We start from the raw sequence: 12,637 nt of genomic DNA, 5'->3' as shown, positions 1-12,637 counted from the left end.
TATATTCCCAGAATATCAGAACATTTATAAAAAGAAAGTTTGATGATCAAATGTGTATTGTGTTTATAAGCATGGCAGGAGAGAGAGGGTGTGAAGATTGTTCAAGTTTATAGAAGTAAAATATTTCAGATCAGATTTAGTCATGTTCGTTTATTGTCATTTTGTGTTTTCCAGGTTTCTTAACTCTTGACAAACACTTCAACATTGCAACTAAGTTGAACTTAATGTATGAAAAATAGAGTAAATATATGTATGAACAGATAAAATTCCCTTGCACACAAAACATAACTATCACATCCTTATGTTCATATATATTAAACTGATTTTTTCATTAAATATAATGTAGAATAAAGGGTAAAACAGTTGATAATATACAAAACCACCCTTATGAATTTTCTAGGCATTTAGATGCATTAACTAATCACTAGTGATTGTGAAGAACAAAAAATAACCATAGCATTTGAGTCAGCATTAGCCTTTATGCATCAAAATGTTAAAGACTGAAAAAAAAAATGCTTGTTGGTTTTGAATGTCCAGCAATTGAATTTTATTCCATAATTGGGGGCAGTAATCAAAGAATATTTAAATGAAACTAAAGAATAAAAAACAATACTTTTTTTTTTTTTACATATTTTCATTGTTTAATAGCTTTCAACCCAAAGAGAGTACAATTTCAAATACTTATGGAAATAATCCACTTAAAAAAGAGAAATCTTTGATTGAATAAGATCTCTTCCCCCCCCCCCATAATGTATGATTGTTTTTCCCTAATGGGTTTGTTACATAAATACAAAATTGAGGCATTTGGATAGTCTGTAATTTTCAAATGAAACAGTAAAAAATCATTTATTCAAAGAGGGACCAAGTTTTCAATACTTAGAATTACTGGGATTTCTAAAGTCTAATTGTCTTGTTTTAAACATCATGTGATCAGATCTCCAAATATCATTATCAGAATTACCAAAATAGATTTTTCTATTATGGTATCTGTCATAGTAATACCTAGCCCTTGTGAAATAATGAATCTTAAATAAACTGATCTCCTTCTTTTCCATAGTCATTGTAAGGTTGGAAATTTCTGAGGACAGCAAGCCCTGTTCTTTCTGTAGGTAACCAGGACTCAGGTTAAGCCTCCAAAGTGCGTTTTGTTACACATTTTCTTCCCTGGAATAGCTTTCCTAGTCTGTATCATTATAAATCACCATCATCTTCTCACCCACATACAATCACTGTGTGGTGTAAATGAGCTTTCTTGACAACTTAATTTTGAAAAGAAATCTTCATTTCCTCTTCTTAATGCCTGCAGCAGTGACTCCCTAGAGTTAAAATCCTGCTTTGCACTTGAGCTACCCTAGAATTATATATTAGAAGTAATTTACTAACAAACCACAGACATCTCTACACCCTTCTTACCATAGCCTCTGTCTCATTAATATCTCAACTCTCCCATTTTTGGATCATAAATTTTCAGAATTTGACAATTTGGGTAATTTTAATAGTCATATTTTTGAGAGGAAGTATTATGGTAAAGTGCTGGTAAGCATGAAATATTTGCTTATTTTTAAAGATGATTTTATTGATAATCACATATACCAGAGATTCAAAGGATTTCAAAAACCAAATAGTTTATTTTGTACCTGAACAGGAATATTACTCATAGTTGCATTACAATTTATCATCTAGGCTTTTCTTGAAGCCCTCTAGTAACAGGGAACTCACTACCAATAAAGATGGTTGATTATACTTTTGGATGACTCTTATTTTTAAAGTTTTGGCCAAAAATTTCCTACATTTGCCACTATAACTTTCCTCTTTGCTCATATTTCTGTCACTTGAGGGGTCAAAGAGAAAAACAAAACAAAAGAAAAAAAATTAAAAACAATCCAAAGACTTCTGCATAACAATCCTCTAAATACTTAAAGACAATTATTATTTGAAGACATTTATCAGTCACCTCCTCCCAAATCTTTCAATTCCCTTTCACTATATGTTATTCTGAATTGAATTCAGGTCATATTCTGACTCTGCTATTAACTATCTATAATGATCTTGAACAGACCTTTTTTTTTTTTTTTTTTTTTTTTTTTTAAATCTCAGAACTTCAGCTTCCTCAATTGTAAGAAGAAAGGGCTGAATTAAATGTCCTTTCAAATACTTTCCAGCCTTAAGTTTATGTTCTTATGATGCTACTTTAAACATGATCCATTTTGTTGAAATCTTTCATAAATCTGGGACTTAGAGCTAATCACAACATTTCAGATATAATCCAAACAGGGAAGAATGCAGTGATACCATCAGATGACATAAAGTATAGTATTCTTCACTCTGTGCAGTCTAAAATTGCACTAGCTATGTTGACTTTCATGTCACAACAAAGGCTAATAATGTACCTGTTGTATACTAAAACCCACAGATATGATAATTTGCTAAGCCATGTCCTTTCCATACTACACCTGTTCTCTTAAATATTTTAACCATTGCAGATGTTTGCAACTGTCATTTACATTCCATCTCTATTTGTTTTGGTCTGTTATTTTAGACCAATAAGCTCTTTTGGGTCATGACTGTCAGCCAGTGTTGATTCATCCACAGATGTATAAGCACATCGTCTCCATTTTCACTTAATCATTGATAAAATTGTTGAACAGAACAGTTTAAAAAGACAGATTCCATGCATTTCAACAGACAATGAACTCTAGGTTAACACTGATTATTAAACATAAGTTCTTGGTTTTGGTTACCATCCTAAGTTAACCTAATTATAATTATAATAACATTGACTTCATGTGTCTATCTTTTTAATAATGATTTCATGAAAATATCCATCTAGTGTCTTATAAAAATGCAGATATATTATAGTTATTGGTATTCCCTTTTCCTTGCCTGGATTCTTGATGATTCAGACATGTGATTTTTAGTGCTACTACTTCTCTTTCTAGATGCTCCTAAAGCATTCATTTAACATTCATTATAGAATTCTTTCAGGAACTGAAGACAGTCTATAGTTTGAGATCTTTCCTCTTAAAACATTAGGCCTGTTTTTATATATCTCTAGTCCTACAGCATCTCTCCTTTTTATCATGACTTTCAAAAAAAATATCAAAGGTAAATTAAATATTACATATTATAATACCAATTACATCTGCCACTTTGAGTATTTTGAGATGTAGTTCAATTGGGTCTGACAATTAGAAATAATTGAGGACAAATGCTATTCTCTCTTATTATCTCCTGATTTATTTTAAGTTTCAACTTTCTGTTAACCAATTTTTATTCCCAATCAAAAGACTTTTTCTCTCTAGAAGGAAGACTGAATTTTGCAGGGGTTGAAGAAAATCAATGTTCTGAATTCTGTCATTATGATTTTTTTTCATGCATCCTCTATATCAATCCAATACATTTTTAAAAACTTATCTTCTTTGAAAGTAGTTTAAAATTCCAGGGTTTTTTGTTTGTTTGTTTGTTTATTTGTTTCGTTTTGAATAGTATTCCATGATAACATCAGCTTATTCTTAACTTAAAGTTATGGTACTACTCTCTCAAGATGATGTGAAGTACCAAAACAAAACAAAATAAAACTCCCCCAAACCCGACAAAATTGTTATTACATTTCCAGTCTTTCCAATCTGCTAGTTATTGCTTTTCATTCTAGGGTTCAGTGGAATTTATCCTGGGATGGGACTTTAATGATAGCACTCAAAATTAGTCACCAGAGGATTGAGTTTAAAATGAATGTAAAAATGACTTCAAATAATAGACTTAATGAATATACAGAGGAAAGAAACATGAATATTAAAGGTAATCAGGTCCCTGCCACATGAAGGAATTGTATAAAGTTTCTTAAGTAGATGGAATCATGGTTTCATTCTCCCTTCTACTAACCACCCATCCAATTAATTAACAATAACAATAACAAAAGAAAAACCTTTGTTGACAAGTTTGAAAGTGAAATTTTTCATCTATTATTCATAGAGGAGTAGTGTAGAGGAGATACATTATTTTGGATTAACTTTGAATACTGAACATTTGTCATAGTCTCAGGCTAATATCAGATCAACCCTATTGTTAAACAGTACCAGCAATACTTCCCATACAAATAAAGTAGTAATTCTCATACAAATAAACCTTTGGTTATAATTTCAGTGTGTGTCCCATAGATCCTATAATTATATAATTAAACACGAAGTGAAGAACAAAACTAGAAACTATAATATGAAAAAAAATAATTAAGGTGAATTGTTCACCTTATATCTATTTACCTAAAGGGTATGTATTAACACATACACATGTACTATGTAAAATAATAACATACCTACTGTTTGTACAGTATATTCATAAAACATTTTGAGAGTATACTTAAGTTCATCTTAGCTATTTTTAGAACTCATAGAAAGTAGAAAATATACCCATTTCTCCGTAGGTGTCAACACCTTCTATCTTTATTGCTTAATTTCATCCACGTAATAAAATAAATATATTTTTATTTTTTATTTCTGTTATTTCATTTTAAGATAGATTAGGAAACACATTGGTAAAAAGTTGTTCATTTGCTATTCTAATTGTAGACTGAAAGATGAAACTGGTAAATTACAGCCTTATTTCTTCATCCACTTCATTTGAATTTGTTCACACACATACAAATGACAAGGGGCTATATTCTTTTGAATAAAGTACATCTCCATACCCATCAGTAGGCATAAGGCATAAATGAATTGGTTGTGATCATTAGGGGTATATTTCCCCCCAGGCCAATCCCTTTCAAATGCTTCATTATACTTGTTTAAATGATTGCATCTCGAGGCAAACTCTGTCATGTAATGACAGTGGAACAATCACAGTTCTGAAATACAAGAATTCAGAAGTGAGCCTTTGTTCATATGGATATCAGAAAAGAAATCCTTTATGCCATAAAACAGGATGGAACAAACATTGTTTTTTGTAACTTAGTTTAAATATTTTTCTTTCTCCAGCTATGATCAGCTCTCCAATAGATGGTGCTACTGTTGTGACTTAAACTGTGGTATAATTAGTATGTAAATTAGTCCTGAGAAAGGGCCCCTGGGACTTAACTTACATTAAATTATGGAAACATGAGGCAACATGGTTTTGTTTTGCTAAATACAACTTGAGACAATTTCATAAGTGGAAAACTTCAGTTACTTAGTGGTAACAACAGTTTCTCATGTCCATTTTTGTTATATTTAATATTAATTTAAAAAATTGCCCTCCACACAATACAAAGCTTTAAATAACAAGAGTATAGCGACTCAAACTACATTTCCCAGAATGCTTTAAGACAAATTTAAGTTAAACTGTCAAGTTAGAGAGCCAAATTCAGTTTATTTATTCTTTTGTCTTTTCTCTAGATGTAAGACTGACTGTTAGGTGAGTATTAAGGAAACAGACATGAAATATTTAATTTAAAGTATAAATTACTTTAAAGTATATAATTTACATTGTCATGACAAGATTCTTTAATAAGACATTTCCTCAAAATTCTCAAGAACTTTAAAAAAAAAAACAAAGAAAATTTACTGATTAGTACTTTTTTTTCCTAAATCAAAAAATTGCATTTCTATCTCTGACAGTAATATGATCACACAAGCTTTTATTTATTTACACCTCTTTATTCACTAAAGTCAACATTGAGATACTCACTTTTTTTAGTATTCAACATTGTCTAAGAAAAAAAAAGAACTACTTTAAAAAATCACTTTTAGTCAAAGGAAGAATTTTCTCTTTGTAAAGTTCTTTTAAAAGATAAAAGCCAGTCTGATACATGTATGAGAATAAAATGAACACACCAACTTCCAATTATTTTTCCTTCTCTTTTTTCTTCCCTTTCTCCCCCTTCCCTTTCCCTTGCTTTTACATAAGTCTTCAAGAATTTTATTTCTTCCTCATCTCCAAGTAAATAGAAAGAAGTAAAATCCTTGAAGTAAGTTAGCTGGCTGAGATCCAGGAAATTGCCTCTTTAAAGTTGCTAATGAACTTTTAAGCTTAACCTCTAGTTAGAAAAGTTATCTTTACAGGCTGTAGTCAGGAAACAATTTAATGAATTAAATTCCCTGCCCTAAGTGCAAAACTGTAAAGTGACAATTCCTCAAATAAAATGAAAGGAAGTCTTGTGAAGCAGTCATGGTATATTTACCCTATTATTAGGCAGTTTTATTGAAGGTTAGTGTGATTTCATCAGATAATGTTATCAGATAGCCTTACCATAAAATGATATAAAAACATACATATCTCTCAATGTTCTGCTATTTAAAAATAATTTAGTTATTTATTGATGCATTAAAAGTGCTTAATGTTTTTCAACTGATTGCTTCTATTCCTTTATTGAAGTAGGAGTGGGATGAGTATGACAGCTTAGGATATAGTGGCATCTCAAGTATCAAAGTATATTATGAATTTTAAAATTGCCAAGATTAAACTAATTCTCAGAAGTTTTCTTGTAGAGAGAAATCAGAGAAAATTCTATTCATTAGAATTTTTCTTTGTCCACATAAAAACTAATTTTACGTGCTTATTGCAAACATTGACATGCTTAAAGCAAACATACTGTTTTCAGTATGTTAGAAAATTTGTTATTCTGACTGTTATAATCTGAAATATGATCTAAGAATAATTTTTTTCTAATTCCTTCTTTTTCATTTAAGCAGAGACAGAAGCATTTTCTTATTTCAGTAAAAAGAAAAACAAAAAAAAGCAGAAACAGTAAAATAATAATTTACTTTTATTGACAGTTTTCAGGCACCTTTAAGGGAAAAAAAAATGAAACTTCTCATTTTGGTTGCATTTAGAAAAATATAACTGCCTTCAAAATCAGGGCTTTTTTTGGTAACTGCAGTTTTGACTAGAGACACAATGACAGAATAGGAGCTCTGGGTAATCAACAGAACTGGCATAATAACTGGTATAATTTGGTGGCCTTAATCATGTCTTCATCAACTCCATCTCTCTTAACCATTGTATACATCTGGAAAGAATTGAAGTTAAGCAGAAAGTGTAATCACTCTGACAATACGGGTATTACAGCTTTGCTCTCAGACAGGTGAAAAAAAATCATAAAAAAAGTTAAATGACCATTTAAAAACCATATCTATGTTTCATCAAAAATATGAATGATGAATATCTTTTTAGGTTTGATTCCATAGCAATAACAACAATAACATTAACATTAGCCATTATAACTAAATATTAGAACCTTCTTTGGTAAAGACATATAATATTTTTGGAAGGGAGGCAATAGTATGCAAAATACATAGGTTATCTGAATAAAAAGGATGGCTATCTATGATGAAAAAGTATAAAATAAAGTAAACTAAATTGATGAAACCTTTGAGGATGTGTGGATTATAAAGTGGGCTGCTTCTTTGTTTTTTTATTTTTCTTTTAGACACAAAATGGGAGACTGCAATAGATATCTATTGCCTCTGAAAATTCAACCCAGTGTTTTGGTTTTTTGGAAAATTTGCAGTAATTCTTTGGAGGGTGTTGTTTTCTTTAGTTTAAAAGCAAATGAAGAAATCCTAAAATGTAGCACAATGCAAATGTAACTTGTCAGATTTCAGAAACAGAAGGGGATTGGGTCAGGGTTGTGTATTCCTAGCCTCTGGCAGACTATGGCATTTTCTATCTTGCATATTTTTAGAAAGTGAATAGTAATATCTTTGGCCTGGATCCAACTATGAGAACACATATTTAAGAACTGAATTCTTTAATGCTCTTTAGAAACAAGTTATAAAAACCCTGAAAAATATACTAAGTCATTCTGGTGGTAATTTTAGAGGAATTCATGAATAAATAAAGCACAGATTTTTGAGCTAACAAAGATAACAAACTTCCAAGTTGCAGAAATAATAATGGGAAAAAAAGATAGAAAAGAAACTTATCATTACTAATTGCAGTTCTACATGCTTGAGAAACTATCTTTCACTTTATCCAATGCTTTTCACACAGTGTTGGTCTAACTTTTGAAAATAAACAGTGGGGTGGGTGGGTAGGCAGAGCCAAGATGGTGAAGAGGACACACATTTTTTTCTGACTTTCTCCTACAACCCTCAGGCTAATTAGCAAATCCAGCCTCTGAATTATCTTTGGACCAGCAGAACCCACAGATATTGGGAGTGCAACAAATTACCAGGAGAGGATAATATTGAAGATCACCAGAAAATATCTGTTTCAATTGGAAATGGGAGGGAGGCAGCCAAGCACAGGCAGGTTGAGCCAGATGCTGGCACAGATAACATAGTCCCTGGGCTGTGCTGACTCCACATGGTATAGACTCTATGGAAGGCAGAGAAGTTATAAAACATCCGACACAAACACAAAAGGTAAATAGTGAACCCCGAAATTCCAGAATCTTATGGGATCTGGCCATACCCACTCAGAACCAAGAATGAGTTAGCACTGACCCAGTACAACCATAGTCACTTATAGAGCAAGCCACATCTCACAGAGGAAGCTTGGAAACCCTCCTCCCCTTCCCTCTAAAAGCATACCTTAATTTTTTTTTTTTTTTTAATGAGTAAAAAAGTAAAGAGAACTCTGACAATAGACAGCTACTATGGTGAAAGAGAAGAACAGATTTCAAACCCTGAGGAGACTAAAGTCAGATTATCCCCAGCGGAAGCCCCAAAACGTGATATAACCTGGTCCCCATCATACAAGGCTCTCCTAGAAGAAATTAAAAAGGATCTTAAAAGAGAGCTAGAAGAAAAAAAGGGGAAAGAAAATGAAAACTTTGCAAGAAGGTTTGGAAAAGGCCTATAACTCATTAAAAAATAGATTTGATAAAATGAAAAAAAAAAAAACAAATCCCAGAAAAACAGAATTTGTGAAACAGAAAAAGAAAGTAACTCCTGAAAAAACAGAATTTGTGAAATGGGAAAAAATTCCATAGAACAACACAAGTCATTTAAAAATTAATTGGACAAATACAAAAAAAAAGTCAAAAAAAAGTAAATGAAGAAAATAACTCATTAAAATTCAGAACTGAAGAAATGGAAATGAATGACTCAATAAGCCAACAAGAATCCGTTAAGCAAAACCAAAAAATAAAATGAAAAAAAAATAGAAAAAATGTAAAATACCTAATTGGGAAAACAATAAACCTGAAAATAGATCTAGGAGACACAATCTAAGGATTATTGGACTCCCTGATATCCATGATTAAAAAAAAAAAAAGCCTAGACAATATTTTTCAGGAAATCATCAAAGAGAACTGCCTGGATGCCATAGAATCAGAAGATAAAACAATCATTGAAAGAATTCACCAAATAATTCCTGAAAGAGATTCCAAAATTAAAACCCCAAGGATTATTGTGGCTAAATTTTAGAATTATCAAATCAAGGAAAAAATATTACAGGCATCCAGAAAGAAACAATTTAAATACCAAGGAGCCATAATAAGGATTACTCAGGACCTAGAAGATTCCACTTTAAAGGATTGAAGGGCCTGGAATCTGATATTATAAAAGACACAGGAACTTGGAGTGCAGCCAAGAATAAATTACCCTTCTAAACAGAGTATTTTCTTTCAGGGAAGAAGATGGACATTCAGTGAAACTGGTGAATTCCATTTATTTTTGATCAAAAGACCAAAGCTAAACAAAAAATTTGACCTCCAAATATAGAACTCAAGAAAAGCATAAAAAGGTAAAAAGAAATAAAAACTCTTGAGAACTGTATTTCTGTTATGGTTATACATATAGAGTATATGTATAATCTGATTTTACTGTTATAAAAAAGAAACTAGAGTTGGAATAGGGATTGTAATACAAAAAAAAAAAAAAAAAAAAAAGGAAAAGTGGAGGTAAAATGAGGGAAATTGCATCTCAAGAAAAGCAAAGAAAATCTATTATAATTTTGTGAAAGAAGGGAGGGTAATGAATATTGGGTGAATCTTATTATCATTAGATTTGGTTCAAAGGAAGAATATTAGATACAGTTATTTTCACCGGAAAACTTCTCTCACCTATAGAAAAATGAGAGGGGAGGAGGGGAAAAGGAAAGCCTATCTGGGCTAGGCTAAATTGAAGGTAAAAGAGAAATAGTAGGGCGAAGGTATAAGAAAAGGGGAGGGTATCTAAAGGGGGAGGACTGCTTGAGGAAAGTAGTGCTCATAAGTAAAATACTGGGGAGGAGAGAAAGGGAAAAGGAAAGAGAAAAAAAGTATAATTTGGGTTTAATAAGATGGCAGAAAATACAGAATTAGTAGTTTTAACTATAAAGGTGATATGGGTGAACTCTCCCATAAAACATAAGAGGATACCAGACTAGATTGAAAGCCAGAATCCTACAATATGTTGTTTACAAGAAACACATTTAAAGCAGAATGATACATTCAGAGTAAAGGTGAAAGGCTGAAGTGAATCTATTATGCTTCAGGTGAAGTAAAAAAAAAAAAAAAAAAAAAAGCAGGGGTAGCCATGCTGAACTTAGATCAAGCAAAAGGAAAAATTGATGTAATTAAAAGAGATAAAGAAGGAAACTATATCTTGCTAAAGGATAGCATAGACAATGAAGCCATATCAATACAAAACATATATGTACCAAGTGGTATAGCATCTAACTTCCCAAAGGACAAGTTAAGAAAGTTGCAAGAAAAAAACAGACTGCAAAACTGTAAGTGGGAGATCTCAACCTTACTTGACTGATTCTACTTGTCTCATGGAGTCAATTCATTTCCATTCATTTGATTCTGAATTTTAGTGAATTATTTTCTTCATTACTTTTGTTACTTCTTTTTGTATTGTCCAGTTGATTTTTTTTTTTTTTTTTGCTATTGCTGTTTCTCCTTCATTCCCCCCCCCCCCCCCCCCCGGGGATGATTTTCTTTAATCTTTTTTTTTTTTTTTTTTTCTTCAAATAACTTTTTATTGACAGAACTCAGGCCAGGGTAATTTTTTACAGCATTTTCCCTTGCATTCACTTCTGTTCCAATTTTTCCCCTCCCTCCTTCCACCCCCTCCCCCAGATGGCAAGCAGTCCTTTACATGTTGAATAGGTTACAGTATATTCTAGATACAATATATGTGTGCAGAACCAAATAGTTTTGTTGTTGCACAGGGAGAATTGGATTCAGAAGGTATAAATAACCCAGGAAGAAAAACAAAAATGCAAGCAGTTTATATTCATTTCCCAGTGTTCTTTTTTTGGGTGTAGCTGCTTCTGTCCATCCTTGAACAATTGAAACTGAATCAGCTCTCTTTATCGTAGAGCTCCACTTCCCTCAGAATACATCCTCAAACAGTATCATTGTTGAGATATATAATGATCTCCTGGTTCTGCTCATTTCACTTAGCATCAGTTCATGTAAGTCTCACCAGTCCTCTCTGTATTCATCCTGCTGGTCGTTCCTTACAGAACAATAATATTCCATAACGTTCATATACCACAATTTACTGAACCATTCTCCAATTGATGGGCATCCATTCATTTTCCAGCTTCTAGCCACTACAAACAGGGCTGCCACAAACATTTTGGCACATACAGGTCCCTTTTCCTTCTTTAGTATCTCTTTGGGTATAAGCCCAGTAGAAACACTGCTGGATCAAAGAGTATGCACAGTTTGATAACTTTTTGAGCATAGTTCCAAATTGCTCTCCAGAATGGCTGGATGTGTTCACAATTATACCAACAATGTATCAGTGTCCCTGTTTTCCCACAACCCCTCCAACATTCCACATTATCTTTCCCTGTCACTCTAGCCAATCTGACAGGTGTGTAGTGGTATCTCAGAGTTGTCTTAATTTTTATTTCTCTGATTAATAATGATTTGGAGCATATTTTCATATGTCTATAAATAGTTTCAATTTTTCATCTGAGAATTGTCTGTTCATATCCTTTGACCATTTATCAATTGGAGAATGGTTTGATTTCTTATACATTAGAGTCAATTCTCTATATATTTTTGAAATGAGGTTTTTATCAGAATCTTTGACTGTAAAAATGTTTTCCCAGTTTATTGTTTCCTTTCTAATCTTGTCTGCATTTGTTTTGTTTGTACAAAAACTTTTCAATTTGATATAATCAAAATTTTCTATTTTGTGGTCAATAGTGATCTCTAGTTCTTCTTTGGTCATAAATTCCTACCTCTTCCACAGTTCTGAGAGGTAAACTATCCTATGCTCTTCCAATTTATTTGTAATCTCATTCTTTATGCCTAGGTCATGAACCCATTTTGACCTTATCTTGCTGTACGGTGTTAAGTGTGGGTCAATGCCTAGGTTCTGCCATACTAATTTCCAATTTTCCCAGCAATTTTTGTCAAATAATGTGTTCTTATCCCCAAAACTGGGGTCTTTGGGTTTGTCAAACACTATATTATTAAAGTTATTGGCTGTTTTGTCCTTTGAACCTAACCTATTCCATTGATCAACTAGTCTATTTCTTAGGCAATACCAGATGGTGTTAGTAACTGCTGCTTTATAATATAATTTTAGAACTGGTACAGCTAGGCCACCTTCATTTGATTTTTTTTTTCATTGATTCCCCTTGAAATTCTTGACCTTTTGTTTTTCCATTTGAATTTTGTTGTTATTTTTTCCAGCTCATCAAAGTAGCTTTTTGGGAGTCTGATTGGTATAGCGCTAAATAAATAGATTAGTTTAGGTAGTATTGTCATCTTTAT

The sequence above is a fragment of the Antechinus flavipes genome, chromosome 1 (genome assembly GCF_016432865.1).
Source record: "Antechinus flavipes isolate AdamAnt ecotype Samford, QLD, Australia chromosome 1, AdamAnt_v2, whole genome shotgun sequence".
NCBI lineage: Eukaryota > Metazoa > Chordata > Mammalia > Dasyuromorphia > Dasyuridae > Antechinus > Antechinus flavipes.
This window is presented reverse-complemented; position numbering follows the sequence as displayed.